The sequence below is a fragment of the Gymnoscopelus microlampas genome (genome assembly GCF_963454915.1).
Source record: "Gymnoscopelus microlampas genome assembly, chromosome: 16".
In the NCBI taxonomy this organism is placed as follows: domain Eukaryota; kingdom Metazoa; phylum Chordata; class Actinopteri; order Myctophiformes; family Myctophidae; genus Gymnoscopelus; species Gymnoscopelus microlampas.
This window is the reverse complement of record NC_139953.1, coordinates 25760868-25777396: the sequence shown is the minus strand read 5'-3', so window position 1 is coordinate 25777396 and position 16529 is coordinate 25760868. Positions and strand designations below refer to the sequence as shown.

At 40.3% G+C, this 16529-nt stretch overlaps 1 protein-coding gene across 4 annotated transcripts in view; it reads right to left on the bottom strand.

Moving 5' to 3' along the window:
* daam1b (dishevelled associated activator of morphogenesis 1b) overlaps positions 1-16529 on the bottom strand; it is a 55342-nt gene that overhangs the window by 34396 nt on the left and 4417 nt on the right. The window contains exon 1 of one of the 4 annotated variants that reach the window (XM_084083067.1): positions 6098-6509. The exons of 2 other annotated variants lie outside the window; for them this stretch is intronic. The gene's annotated coding sequence lies outside the window, so the exon portion shown is untranslated. Of the gene's footprint in view, positions 1-6097; positions 6510-16529 lie in introns of those variants that run through there. One more of the 4 variants, XM_084083068.1, reaches the window with a different exon arrangement.

Below are 16529 nucleotides of genomic sequence, written 5' to 3'. Positions count from 1 at the left end.
CACTCAGACTTCCACATACAGTACAGCAGGACATAACTGGGCCACGACAGAAATGCTGACTGTCGAAAATTGAAAGGAGATTAAATTCAATGTGTCCCTTGTAGAAATGTTTCCCAGTCCTTCTGATATGCATACAGTACGTCCCTTGTAGAAATGTTTCCCAGTTCTTCTGATATGCATATACAGTACGTCCCTTGTAGAAATGTTTCCCAGTTCTTCTGATATGCATATACAGTAGGTACTGTATGTGTATCTAGGTTACAAGTCAGGATGTGACAAAAGGAATACTCCCTGAAGCATGAATGTCACATGGCTGAAGAACCCCGTGTACATATACGAGTGTTGCTTAAGATCCCTCTCAGATTACAAGATTAAGAGAGAGATACAAAGAGAGAGATAGAGAGAGACAGAGACAGAGAAATTGCACGTTTTCCACAGACTGATATGGTAAATTCCTGTGTCTGTTCACAAGCTCCTATAGGTTCAGCTTCTATATTGTTTTATTGATTGGTGAGGGTCATATCTGCCAGATGAAACAGTTGTGGTCATCTCTCACAGCTAGAGCTGAGGGGCTGGTCCGGTACTGTGCACGGTACAACCCTGGCTGTTCATATAACACCGACTGTGAACAAATAAATGTAACCAAATGTAGCCTCACGTCCCCTTTGGTTACATTTGTAAACTCTCTGAGTTTTAAAGATTTAACAAACATTTAGATGTTCACCGTGTTCAATTTCTAATATTACATTTCAGCAGAGTAATAAGACTACAAATCATGGAGTTGTTTACAGTAGATACCTAATGTTGGTAGCCAGAGTATAATGCTACTTTGTTGTTTAGATAGTTACCTACTGTTGGTAGCCAGACAATAATGCTACTTTGTTACTCAACATGCTTTCAGACAATTGGTTGGGTGAAAGCTGTGTTGCTACTTGCTAACACAGTTATATGTTCATTAAAATTCTCTGGTTTATTCGGAAAGGCTCAATCACTGCTGAATTCAATTTAAATAAAGTTACACAGTAGCTCCTATGTTAAAGGCTCCTTCCCAGAGAGATTAGATACCGCCTGGATGTGTCATAGTCTGGTAGCATGGCTGTTTTGGGACTATGCAATGTTTGTCTTTACTTTTACTTTTAAATAAATAACATTTGTAAGTGTAACCGGTATGGAACGAGGAAACGACCTTGCTCCAAATACACTAATACAGTCTGTCCCACACAATGGGGACAATTAAAAGCTTAATTTCAGTGGTCTGTCCTGCTAAATCCATGACTCTAGGGATTACGTTTAAGAGCGAATGATGGAGCAAAACGTTAAATTCTGGGTTTTGGTATTGTCTGACTGAAATGTGGGGAGATTTGAAAAGCAGGTTAAAAGCCTGCTGCTCTTCCTACAGGCAATGTTGTCAAACTTGTTCTTCAGACAGAGTCTGCAACCCCCCCACACTTAACATGCTAGCATTCTTTCTTTGGGTCAACCCTGCAAATGGAGGTTAGACTCGGGGCAGAGAAGAAAATGACTCTGCATGTGACAATATCCATGCCAACGATTTCTCCTAGTAAGTTGGGTTCAGTTTGTTCCAAAAATGTCAGCTTAGATTATTATTATTTTATCATGCCCCCCCCCCCCCCCACAGTCCACAATTCAAACAAGACAAATTGTTAGAAATTTTAACCATAGCACAGATGTTGAAATCTGAGACGGCACTACAATAGCACAACATTTGCGCCTATAATCATCATGACATTTTAAATGTGGGTTTTGAATAGCAAGGTTGCGCTCCGAGGTAAACCACAGCACTTTGTAATTCTGATTTCTTCCCACTGAGGTTTGAATGTGCAGCATGTGCACATCCTAACAAGTGTACTGCCTCTGCTTGCATTTGATGAAACAGCATGCTCTGTAATCAGTAAGTAGGGACATGCCTATGTGGATTCTGATCTGGAGTGGAGTATCAAGTACGAATAGCCTGCTCATTACTGGATTCAAGTCAAGATGTCATAATCAGGCTATTGTTTTGACTGTACGTACATTATCTCTCGCACCATCTCGTAAACAGAATTACTCGTAATATTCAATGATAGAATATAATTCTATTAAACATAGAACATAATTCTATTAAAAACAAGACAGAGTCTAAAAGCCCACTCTCTGTCTCTCTCCAACTTTCATGAAACTTGGAAAGAACATTTATGTAAGGAAGTGATGATTACATTTTGAGTTGAAAAGGTCAAAGGTCAAGGTCGGAATCAAATTCAACGTCCAACATAGTCGGTCATCTCAGGAATGAATAGACTTCGAAAGATTAAGAGCGAGCACTGGATGTTTAGATCAAGTGATGCAATATTGTGCCGTCTATGATGTGACACTGTGCCATCAAATGTGCCATGTCATAAAGTGAAAGTTCGGACTGTAAATGAACAAAATGACTTTTCACATTTTTCACTAAACATGGGAATGATCAGTAGACTTCCCCGGAGAGATGATTAACTTTTAGGTCAAAAAGTTCAATGTTCAAGGTCACAATCAACGTCAAGGTCAAAAACAAATAGGTGAATTTTCTTAAAAGACGAGCTGAAATTATGAAAAATATTTTTCACACTTTTAGAGCATATATCCATGGTCATAATGGATGGATAAAAATAGATGCCAAACATCCATTTTTGTCATCAAAAGTCCCTAAAAGTCACATCTTAATTACTTCCATTCAAACAAAAACGTACTGTGTTATTATATGAGCAGGTCCATAGTCACGAATCATCATTTTATTCACCTGTGTGATTCGCATAGCTCGATGTTCCTCCACACACAGCCAATTCATTATGGAGACACAGACGATAAAGGGCTGCTACTCTGTTCTGAATTTAATTCAAGATGATGGCTGGACAGTTCATCACAAACGTTCTAATTTTAAACTTAAAACAGTACACAACATCTGAAAACATTTGAGGTGAGAAATAGGCAATGCAGTAGCATGCAGTGCTTCAGCACTGCCTTTCTCTCTCTACCAAGGAGTATAGTTGCATTTACTGTAGGTCCCAGAGGGGACGGGACGGTCGGCTGAGACTATGATTGGCTGAGACACAACCAGCCTCTGTTTTACTAGGAAATATCACAATAAAAAAAAGGCATTAAAGCTGGACTTTAAAATGTGTTAGGGATGTGCCGATATATCGTCCCGCAATATATCGCGATATTAAAACGGGACGATATGTATCGTCGTGACGTCATCCTGCATCGCAATATTTTTGAAAGATTTTTTTTTCCTTTAAAAAAAATATATAAGTTTTTTTGGGGGGCTAATTAAAGTTAGAGGAGTTCTTACTGTAAAGTGACTCCAGTCACTTTCAGTTTAGAGAACTGCAGAGGTGTGTGTGTCTGTCCAGCTGACGCTCGTTGACGCTCGTTAATGTTACATGTGTCAAGGCAATTATGTTTCTGCACTGTCAAATAGGCCTGCATCTAATCTAATGGCATCAAAGCCATGGATTCTTTTTTATAAGCGACCCTCTTTGGCTTATAGATATTTTGTTCAAGCTGTTAATAACTAGGCTACACTTGGTAGGTAAAGTCCAGATGACAAGAATATGACTATGATATGACTAGGACGCACGCGCACATGCGTGCGCTAATTTACGTCCCGGACAAACATAAACTGTAGGGAAAATACGGATTTCAGAAAGAGGACTGTGTTTCAATGAAAGAAAACTCCCCAGCATCATTATATAGTGGCTGATAGAGGGGAAAAAATGCAAAATATATATATATAAATATTTTAAAAATGTAGGCTTAATGTTGCCTAGAATCCCTTTAAGCTTGTATAATTGTACTTTTTTAGGTGTTATAAAGCAATTTTAAACTGATGATGGCCAATGTTGATAATAATTGAAAAATAAATAAATAAATAATAATAATATCGTAAAGATATCCTGAGCCCAATATCGTGTACCGTATCGTATTGTGAAATTTGTGTATCGACACACCCCTAGTATGTATGATCAGTAGGCTGCCCCGAATAGATGGGTAACTTTTGGGTTCAAAAGGCCACGGTCAACAAGAAAGGTTCAAATAACGGGGTGGCTCCCATGTGAATCTCGGACTTCATCTGTCCAGTCAAGGATGTCAGTTATCTATTCTATAACATATCTATGACATATGATTATGAGTATTTAAAAGGTATTTGAGGGGAAATACATGGAGGCACTTCCTTGGCTTACTGGCAGCGTGCACAAGAGATTTGGTGCAACAGTTTGCAAGTTTAGCCCCGGACAAACAAACAAAAAAACACAGTCACACAGATCAATTTGTACATGCTAGCCTCCTCCTACAAAGCCGGCAGCCACGCTGTAAAAACAAGAACAGATGGGTGGATTTTCATAGAATTTGGTGGGAATGATCAGCACGCTGCCACAAAGAGCGTATTACATTTTGGGTTGAAAAAGTAAAAAGGGCAAAGTGTAAATTGTTTAAATTGTCCTGCTCAAAAGCATCTGCAACAGAATGTGCATATAGTCACTGCATCACTTTTGGCAGAAAGGAATGGAAGCCACTGGCAATGCTTAGCCTTGAGAGTGTCATCCAAGCCATGCCTGTGGATCTGTTTGAAATAGTCATTTCAAACAGTAAGGAGAAACATCTTTCTGTTTTTCAAAGAAGTTAGAATTGATACCATAGTTTAACTAACAGAACAACTGGTGTGTAAGGTAACCATGAAGCAGTAATTTCAACTCTTCCTTGGAACACCAAACATCATGTATGCGTGTATCCTTGAATGTGCAACTGCTTAACAAACATAACTATTTGCCTTTAATAGTGTAGTCAGTTTTAAACTTTTAAGGTACGTCAATAATGGGTGTGGAGCATTTTAACCTACTTCTCTGCAAGGATACCCTTTACTCTGCAGTCAGCAGTGCTTCCAATTCCCTGGCTGTCTCTGCCTCAGTTGCTATGGCAACCTGAGCGGCGGGTCGCCGGCAAAAGCTGGGTGGATGATTTAATGTTAAGTCCCATCTCCCACACATTATCCTCCTTTTTCTTTTTAATCCGTTGTGGTCATTGATGGGGGGAAGAAAATAAGATTGTCTCACTAATGCAAGGGTGAAAAAAATGAATATCACACACAAAGAAAAGCACTGCTAAGGATTAAGGGTAAATATAGTTTGCAATCACACGGCAGCACTGCACCCATGACATTATGCTCTCATAAAGCTAGCCTTCCCCCCAGTCCTCTTCGCAGTTCGCACATCGATCACCAGCAGACTACATCTGCAGGATATAACACACGTACCAGACGAGAGTGGGAACCAGAGAACAGAACATGAGACGGGCAGCTATGAGCGGTGACTGGATTTGATCGATCACGCAATGAGACCCCCCCCCCCCCTCGCCGCTCAAGGTGACTTTCCATCTCATTGACCCCATTACCTGCAATGCTCCGCAGCCCACCAGCTTCCCACCGCGTGGAAAAGGAAAAGTATGTCACCCCTCCTCTCACACTCTGATAACGGGATGCATTTCCCAAACGACAGAGAGCAGCTGGTGGAAGGTAGTGTGTGTGTGTGTGTGTGTGTGTGTGTGTGTGTGTGTGTGTGTGTGTGTGTGTGTGTGTGTGTGTGTGCATATTTCCACCAGCACCTCACCCCACCTCCTCCACCACAGCCTTGTCATTACGGGGCATTCCCCACATACAGAGGACAACTCTCTCACCATGAAATCTGCCTGGGGGCCCCATCTGAGCCTGACCACCCCCCCCCCCCCCCACCGTCCCGTCCAGTTTCTATGGCAACACCGGTTTCCACACCGACACCTCCCAATTAGACAGACATGACACAATCACCTAAGACTCACTGAGCGGAATCTGGTTTGTATCACAGGGAGAGATAAAATCCAACAAACCTCCCCCTTACCCGGTTTCACACACACCCACCCACCCACACACATACAGATAGCCTAGACCTGTCTAACAGTCACATGCAGTCAACAGACATTCCAAATCAGTAGATAGCTGACAACAGCTCTCAAACTGCCGGATCGTTTCTTGCACTTATTTGATTACAGGGTAGAATGGACAGATTCATTCAGCTCACTCGCTTACCCAGTCCAGGAGTGTGCTTGCTTGTGTTCTGGTGTGAGCATTCCCTTTTCCCTTTATATCCTCCGTTCACTGCAGTATACAGCGTTTCGCACTGTCAATAAAACGAATAAACTTACGCGGAAAATGACAAAGCTTACATTTCCTGCGTACGGCATAATCCAGATTGAAAGTCTGCATAGGACTGGACCGCCTTGGCCACGCATATGATATCCCAGAAGAGGTTTCTCAAAAGGCAGCCAGGAGGAACATCCTTATAGTGGCTCCAGTGAGGTGTGTGCTCTTTCCTCTGGTGTCAGGAGAGGAAGACACGAGAGGCAAAACGCACGAGCTAGTGTTTAAGATCTCCAATCCGGCCAGCTCAGCCTCTCCACGCCCGCCCTAGCCTCTTTCTCTCTAGTATGCCGTGGGGGGCAGAGGGGACAGACACAGATGTTACTGGCTTTAGGCCACACCCCTTTTCAACACTCCCAATCCTAATAGGATGCAGCCGGGTCTTGGCCGCCGCCCAGTTCTCCCCCTCCCCCTCTCTCATCAACTCTGGTCAATGTGTTTAGGGTTTGTTTGGAGAGCTGTGAGGAGAAAACAACGCAAAGGTGTAAACCTGTGTGTACATGACATGTGTGAGAGAGAGACTGAGAGAAAGAGAGACAGAGAGAGAGAGAGACAGAGAGACATACAGAGGGAAAGAGAGAGAGAGCCAGACACAGAGAGAAAGAAAGATAGAGACACAGAGAGACAGACAAATAGAGATAGACACAGAGAGAGAGAGAGAGAGAGAGAGAGAGAGAGAGACTGAGAGAAAGAGAGACAGAGAGAGAGAGAGACAGAGAGAGAGACAGAGAGACATACAGAGGGAAAGAGAGAGAGAGCCAGACACAGAGAGAAAGAAAGATAGAGACACAGAGAGACAGACAAATAGAGATAGACACAGAGAGAGAGAGAGAGAGAGAGAGAGAGAGAGAGAGAAACAGAGAGAGAGACAGACTGACAGACAGACAGACAGAGAGAGAGTTAGAAGTGTGTTAATGTGATGTGGTAGTGGGTGCATTTTGCAAACATCAACATCAGAGAGCAACCTACCCAAGTCAAATTCTTTGTAGTGTCCGAACGTGCTCGGCCATTAACCACTTAAGACCTATAAACTTTGTCGTACCACCAATAGACGAAAGCTCACAACTCGTCGCGTTGTGACTCGCTATTAGTGTTTTGTAACTCGCTTTGTTAGTGTTTTGAGTGGATGAGGTGGTCACACACCCTACCCCCACCCGTCAAAGCCACTGTCGATAACATGTAGTCATCTATACATCTGTGACTGTAAATAGGGTCAAAGTACAAAGACATCACTCTTGCACCATGTTTCTATACAGACACTCCATTACAACGTTCCACCACACTGGCATTTGGTTGAATATAATAAACCAAAAAATGGGCATGAATACAATCTTACACCTTACACCTTGCTACAACTGTAGTTAAAAGCAACCCATAAATAGTGTTTACCTAATTTCTGAGCTTTATCAAATCTGTATTTCAGAAAAGATAAATGTTAAACAAAAGCTATACAGTACTGTCAGTTTAATGATTAGGTCTATAATTGTATTATTATTAATAGTTTTGTCCTATTAACAGCCAATATAATAGCCAACGTGAGTTTTACTTAATTACATAATTCAATACAGCTGCTTTACACCGTCTTTCTTGTGCATTTCCAAGAAGGCCAATTTTTTTAATGTATCCATGTTGGGACCAATTATTATGAATTGTGAAATCATGTTTAATCATCATTTTTTGGGCTTCATACAACAAAGCTTACTCTTCATTTGTGCTGTGAAAACCCAACAATTGGAACTCACTGTCTAGACTTCTTTTTTTACGGCTTGGAGACGATGGAGTATAAATCAAGCCTTAGCTTAGCTACAACACCACCATCAGGCTCAGCTGGTTTGGGTTCTGATGCTCAGGCTGTCATGTGTCAGTCAACCTTCTACTTACAACATCCTTTTTACACAGCCTGTTCAAGCTGGAAATGTCACGCCGTTATTCCGCCCAGCTGCTCTGTTTGAAAGTGCCTTGTGATTCAGAGAATCAACAAGGCCTGCGATGAGCTTTGCTCGCAGGTATCTACAAGCCCTCACAGTGGAGCCTTGTAGATACTTAAGTAATTGCATTGAGGCTGAGTCGATTAGACTTGTTATTATTTCCCATTTTCTCCCCGCAAGTTTTGGGTTGTATCCTAAAACCGATCAAAGAAACTGGTCTCATGTGATACTGCCTATCCCTTACAAAACTGTTGTCACAGACATCAGTCATGAGTCGAGCCAGAGTAGTCATGAATGGATAACACTGGACGGACTGGGTAGCTGCTTCTGAAAAGAATGCCATGCAGCTGCAATAACAGGCAGGTCCTGTTCCCAGGGAGAGGTTCTCTCTCTGGGCTTCTGTGCCGCTTTGATAGGATGTGTAGTTTCAGGACACCAGAGTTAGTTCACAATGTTGGGGCAGTGAGGACGGCGACAGTGCCAGTGAGAGTAAAAAGCTGAAAGGCTGCATACAGTATCTATCTATGCTGCATGAAGTGGGAGGAATTAAATGGCCTGGAATTCAGCACTGTTAGCTCACGTGACATAATGGTTGAAAGGCCTCAGTCATGTATCATGCTTACTGTATGTACGTACTTACTACTTATTGTAACCGATTTGAACCCATTAAGAACTGAGGCCGACTCTGCAAATGCCTTCTAAATCAGTAGTTCTCACACATTCAAGATTTTTCAAAAATGTTCAAAAATAGCAGATATATACAAGCTCACAGCGCATCACTTAGTGCCACGCTGCAAGCTTGTACATCTGCTACTTTTTTACATTTTTGAAATTGGCTATTTTTGAATAGCCAACGCCAAAATTTTAAATGACAGATGCTTTTCCATGCATTTGTATAACAACTATTAAATGTATACTTTTTTTTTGCCTTTGAAACACATTGAGTATACCGTGTATGAAATGTGATAAACAAATAGACTCATGACATAATGCAACATTTGAAATGTCAATCTGTACATTCTTACAAAGCCACAATGTTGATGACATTTAACCATCACTTAATCTTTAAGATCTACAACCCCTTTTGACATTCACTTAGTCTTGTCAGTTATGGACAATTTAGTGCCAAACTGTACTGAAAGGTGCCAAGACATACGATACTATGACAATACTCAAGAACCTCAGGTCTATTCCAAATGGGGCTATTTATTCTAAAGTTTCTAAATTGTAAATAAGCACATTACTCTTCTCAATTTTGCAATCAACATGCCCAAATAGGGCATTGCAATCCTTTTCTTTCTTATTTTTAACTGTTGCATAATAATTACAATATTTTTGTGATGACCGATACCACTTCCTCACCAACAATGAAGGATAATAGTACCTTACACTTACAGACAGATGCAACTTCTTCCTCACCAGTGAACGATAATAGTAGCTTACAGTGACTGATAGAATGAACACTGACTGATACAACCTCTTCCTCAGAAACAATGAAAGATAATTGTAGCTTACAGTGACTGATAGAATGAACAATGACCGATACAACCTCTTCCTCACCAACAATGAAAGATAATTGTAGCTTACAGTGCAACAATTTGTGAGAAGGGTCATATTTTAAAAAGGCACCAAACTGTGGTGATAACAACCAAAGGCCAGGGCCACACACTACGCAGTAAAACATTATTAATTTTACTCTTGAGAGTGCAAAAATGTCCCTGTAAGGATTTAGCAGTGTATAAGGATCTGCAGCCAGGGAGGGGCTGTATCTATAAATTCCACCAATGCAGCCCTACCCTCGTATGGTACCCTCACTATCACAAATTAAATACCAAGATTGAAAAGGGTCCCTCTGGTTTTTTACCCACCTCTCTAGAAGGCTTGTAATTACTGCGTGGAATAGCAAGGTCCATAGCATGTTACACACTGCATCCTATAATCTCTCCAGAAAACTGAAAACGTAAGGCCACTTATCAATTTAGGCAGCAAAATAAAAGGGGTACTTATGTCCGTGTCCAAAAATAGCATTCCTTTCTATGCAATTTTGCAGGCTCTCTGTTAAGTCGTTGCATTAATTAAGTGAATAGGCAAGGGCAAGTTCAACTGCAGTTGGGTTTGGGTAAGATTTCATGACAGTGAAGACAACTTCTTAATGAAGTTAATAATAGGGATGGGCAGTACCAAAAACTCAAGTAATAAGGATGTGGCGAATCTAAAGCTATTTCTTGTTTTAGTCAAATAGTTATATAAAAGCTTGAGATAAAATGATGCAATGCATAGATTTAATCACTTGAGCCGTAATGACCCTGCTTTGGGCATTTCATAATAGGCGAACATTCAGCCAAGCTACAAACTCTCAACATGCCGCATTGTGAGTGACGCGTTGTGAGCTTGTAGATCGGCTATTTTTGCTGAAGAGATTTGTTGTAGAGGGAAAAAAGGAGAAGACCAAGTACAGACACCTGGGGACCCCAGTCTACGAATTATAAAGGGTTTAAGTTCTTTTAACAGCAAAAGTAGGTTCCCAAACATCTAAAAAAAATGCCTGACAGTTTTGGAACTGATATGGATGATCATTACTGTAGCTACTGTACATTCCTGTCATATATCTATTAATGACAATCTACAGTCTCCCAATCAGAGTATCACTAGTCTTCTAGGTATGTGAAGAAAAAGCTAATCATAGAATTTACCGTTTTGAAACTGTACAAGCAGGATTGTTTTGGATCTGGAAATCAACTATCCTGCATCTTTTAAACACTCAAATTACAAAATGGCCACTCTGAAGAACCGCCTGTTATAATATGTACGGCTACAAACCTACAGCATAGTGAATGTCTACAGCTGCAGAGAGCGTGCTTGTAACGGATTGATGGAATTTGAGTGTTAAAGGCTCTGGCTTAACTTGTTGATCCTGCCAGATGTAGACCTAGCTCAGCGCTGCAAAAAAACAATTGAAGGTCTTCAGTGACCAGAAATAAGACAGATTAAAGAATAGACACTAGACAGTCAATGTGGTACCAACCTTTTCCTGATTAAAATGTAGGAACAAACAAATAGGCCTAAACACATCAATAACAACAACCCAAGATAATCCAATCCTGGTCAGCTGCCAAAGTGAAGATTTTAAAAAGTTGTATCCTACTCGTTCATGTTAATCACATGAACCCTTGCATCCCTTTTCTGGCACGTCATAATAGGTGAACATTCAACAAAAATCGCCAATCTATAAGCCCACAACACATCACGTGTGTTGCTTGTAGATGAGCTTTTTTCAGCAAAGACATTTGGTGCAGAGGGTTAAGTACAGACAGACCCCTGGGGGACCACAGTCAGTGAAGTATAGGGTTTAAGGGGTTAAACACTGATGCATGCAGAATCAGTTTCCCAGTCCATGGTGGTAAAAGGGCTAGGCTAGTTCAAATGTCTGGGCCCCATATCTGACCACAAACTGGATGTTAGTCTAGCTTATGGCAAGCCAGACACCGTGGCAAAGTCTAGGTGAAACCATGCCAGGCCAGCACACAGTGACAGGGCACGGCTGGATGGACAAAACTTGCTTATCTCAAAATGAGTCATAATCTTGGCAGAGCATAAACAAGACAATACGTCAACATGGCGACGCAAATATTCTGACTATGAATACCAGCCATGAAAACAAACTCCCAACAAGATTTGTGCCTGTATGTGTAAAACCCAATGAACCAGTGTAGGGGTATAAAAACAGATCAGAGAAGTGTGGGATGTATGTTTTTGGGATGTTGTTAACAAGGTCACCTGCTGTTTAACAGGATCAACAGACAGCCTCTGCCCCATGGCACCTGAGGCAATCAACAAAGGAAGGTATATTTCTTACACACAACCTACTGCAGTGTAGCTTCTTTAATTTGGGGACACTGTTTCAGCAGTAGGCGATAGTAACATTGTGGCTTTTCGTTAGTAGAGTAATACTAATATCACAACCACATTTTAACAGACAGAAAAAAAGTTATGATCTAACTTAACAGTTGACATCAGATAATAATGTAGACCTGTTGAGAAAGCAAATCTCAGTTTTTCCTCTTTTCTTAATGATTATGTTATAACAACAGGGACAACCTGAATAAACCAGTGCCTTACCCTATCACCCTGAGGGCTTGAGAAGATTAAAAAAAAAACACACCGGTGCAACTACCCCATCATAACATTGGTAAAAGTGTAACGAGTTACATAAGTGACATCTAAAAACACAATAGTCACTTCTACAAGCTGAAATACTATCATGGCTAAGGAACGACTAGGTGTTGACGCAGCTGGTTTCGTCTGACTGCAATGCTACCTTGAAGAGTTCGCCACAACTATGGTCATGTTATCACACAGATATGCTATACTGTGGGAACGTGCTCATCATAGCAACAGCCTAACCCTGTCCACCTGGAAATAAGGACATTTACTGTTCTTGGCGGATCAAGCTGGCTACCGGAACCTCCTTTCGGATGAAGTGAAAATATTTCCAACCTGTAATATATTTTTGGGAATAAAAGAATGGTGGCACAGCACAGTAATAGCCACATATGCGATTCTTTAAAGACTTCCACGCACATCAAAATAATGAGAATACTACCTTCAAAGCACTTCATAATGAAACAACAATGAAACATGCTAATGCTTTTTTAATTTTCTATGAGCGTTTTAAGTATAAACTGTTCACAACTCACAGTACTAGCTCCAATCAGACCAGCGAAGAAATTGGCTTATACCAAAATGTAAAATCACTTAGAATAAATATAAAAATAAATAAAACCATTTAAAAGCTATGTAGACAAAATAAATAATTGACAAGTTAATGTTTGGTATACGTATATCCTGACCTGAATCATGCTAAAAAAAAAAGTTGCTGAACGTCTCCCATCAGTTCCATGATGCTAGCCTGCATTGTGCCACAGTTACAACCCAAACAGCATGATCATTTCGTCTGCACTAACAATCTGTCACCATGTGAAGTGTCTGGTGGCTCAGCCAGTTAGGGCAACAGCCATATGCTCCACGAGGAGTTTGAATCCAACCCATGTTCTCTCTCACATAACTCTCCTCGCTCTACCCTTAGTTTCCTCCCGTCTCTTGACAATAACATATTATGAAATAAAGCATTAAATGCCAAAAATGTATCTTTAAAACAAAATAATAATACAAAAAAATAAGAACTCTGCCTTCACGTCAGTGAATGACACTTAATGTATGGAGTTTCATGCCCTTTCTGCTTCGCTAGGCAACTTGTCAGAACACGAAGTGTGTTCTGAAGGCGGGGCGGCATTTTAAGAGCAAAATAAAGCAGGCCACACTCTGGCACAGTCTACTGCTGAATCTGATACGTCTCCTCACCCCAAGCTATTCCCACAGCCATCACACACACACACACACACACACACTTTGTGTAGGAGGAGGAATCCTTTTGGTATGGACTTGAAGAGTTACAGTTTGATTCCTATATTGAGAATCTAAGGCATACTGGCAAATTTATATTTCACTGTATGACCAGGTCGTCAAAACAGTTTTTCAACTGAAATAGCTTGTCGTCCCACACCAAGTCCATATAGTGCTAAGGAAGTCTACTTTGTAGTTAGTAAATTAATGCATGAACTCTGTCTGATCCCAAAGTAGAAACTAGAAGACTATGTCTGAACTTGATCTTGAGATACGACAATAATCCAGCGCTACGCGACTACGCCACTGAGAGTAAATGTTAGAAGTTCTGTATGTTCTTTGGCAGTCATTTACATCAAACCAATGACATACATGTACAGTATTGTCCTTTCAAATGTTATCTTTCTATGACTGCGACCTGAACTGATGCTTGCAAAATATCTTCTCTGGAAGACGAAAAGGCTGCTGTCCAGCTAGTATGAATAGGCTTTCCATAAAGACCATGAACATACGTACATAATCCAGTAACCAATTTCTCTGCCTTGGGAATTTACATCAATAATGTGGCCTCGAAGACAATAGATAAGAGGCATATGTGGATTGAAACATAAATCCCATTTGGCCCATAACACCCACCCTTACCCTCACAACGTAAAAGACAGGACCCACATGCTGCCTTTGTTTGAACTGAAGCAGAGCACAGCCTCTTACCCCATCTCCATGCTAAGGCACACAGGCCATTAATGGTGATTCTCATTGTCATGATAATCTAGGCCTAGGGTATGCCTCGATTTCTGGTACGCAGAAAACAAAAAACAAAGATGACATGATGTTTATAGTTTATTTCTATCAAAAGTACAAATGACTCAACATTCATTAATGTACTTATCACATTATGTAATTAGTGTTGAGATATTAATATAGTGGGTGCGTCATTTTCAAAATACTTGGTGACATTTTGAAATTAGCCGTTTTATACAGAATAGATGCCCAAATTCTACCCATCCACATTAATAAATAATTCATTATTATTATTGTATTCATTATTTTGTTGATATGAAGGATTAACAACATGCCATCTCTTAAAGGGGAAGACCACTCATTTTCAACATTGAACTAGCTGCTAACCAAAGCTAACCAAATTTGTAATCATGGGTAATTATCAGCTCCATTAATCACTGGTGTCTCTTCTCATATTTTACTGTATTTGTTTTGTCTTATGTACTATGTCTACTTGTTTTGTCTTGTATTGTCTCTTCTCATATTTTACTGTATTTGTTTTGTCTCCTGTACTATGTCTACTTGTCTTGTATTGTTGATGATGATGTCTGTTTTTGTATGGATAACTATACTACCATTTTTTAACCTGCTCAGGGACTACAGATGAAAATTAGCTAACTCTGGCTAACTCTGGCTCATTTACGTGGATGTGAAAAACTGACATGTTGATTAATGTGCACTGTCCCTGATATTTAAAAAAAAAATGCTGATAGTAGTCTGCACTAAAGTGGTGAGGACAGGTTGACTGTTTTAACCCATTGAGACCTGAAGCCGATTCTACATGTCTCCTAAATCTCAACAGTATTCTGAAAAACTTATGTTTCTATATCAGTGGTGCTCAATCTTTTTCATGATGTCAAGGACCCCCAAAATGATATGTAATTGGCCACGGACCCCCATCAAAATATTTTGTTCCAGGGACCCCCAGAAGCAAAGATTTGAGTTAAAAATGTTCGCTTAAAAAAATATATATATATATATTCAAGATTTGCACACATTTTCACGATTTTTCAAAAATAGCAGATCTACAAGCTCGTAGCGCGGCACTCGGTGCCGCGCTATGAGCTTGTATATCTGCTATTTTTGAATAGCCCAAAGTGTAAAATAATGCTTTTTTAGCTCAAATCTAAAAATGAGACAGTTCCCGGTCTTAATGGGTTAAAATTAAACGTGAACATGGTCACATCACTTAAATCAGTCTCAACAAAGGGAAACTAATAGCAGGCAGAAGTAGCACAGCTTGTACTGAGCTCTCAAGGGCGCATCTGTAACAGGTTCAGATTGTCCCAAAATACAATTTCACAGGTCACCTATTTCTAATTTTAGCACCTTAGAACTATATATTGAGGCTCGTTTCTATGGGAGATTGCTCTGTGGAGATAGGTCTGCCCTCCATAACCAGTGACTGTGCACTTTGAAAAGAGTACACCTAATGATTACAGGATTTCAATGAATTTACAGTAGGTTAATGTGTTGGGTGTTCTGGTCTGTGGTGAACTTGACAAATATTTGGATGTAGCTTAAAACTACTAAAAGACTATAAGTAAAGTTTGTGTCTTTTCATTTGGCTTATTTTCAGGTACAATGTTTTAATTAATAACTAAACGTGTTATCTAATTTGTCTTACTGAAGTCGGTCCAGTTCATGACACAATATGGCTGTATTGTCTTTTTTATTATAGGCCACAAATGAATTTGAGAAAAGAGCAAATGACTTAAGCACAACTGCTGAGAAAAATATATCACCCTCCTGCCAAAAAAATGACTTCTGGTAGGCCTAAGGCCCATTAATTAAAAATCTCCCACCATTCAGGGGCTGAAGTGGCAATAGGGTGCACTGACCTTTCAACTCTAAAGAATGACAAAGGTCAAGAGCCAGGGGTCTTGGGAGGGGGAAAGAAACTCCTTGATCGTGGAGCGCATAGTTAAACTCTCACTAAGATTGTCTTGACAATAAATCTTGTTTGGTATACAGTTTTATACAGAAAGTAAGGAGCTACAGTAAATACAGAGGAAAAACTGGGAGGTAAGGGAACAAATGATGTGATTAAAAATAAACGCATCAGAAAAAGGCCTGAACAAATCTACTCAGTAGAAACTAAAAGGTTTTGACTCGGATTACTAAAACAGGACATTTCAAATCCATTAGGCCAGTCATACTGCCATGGTGAATCCAGGGTAGAGTCAGAGTTAGTTGATAAATAATATATA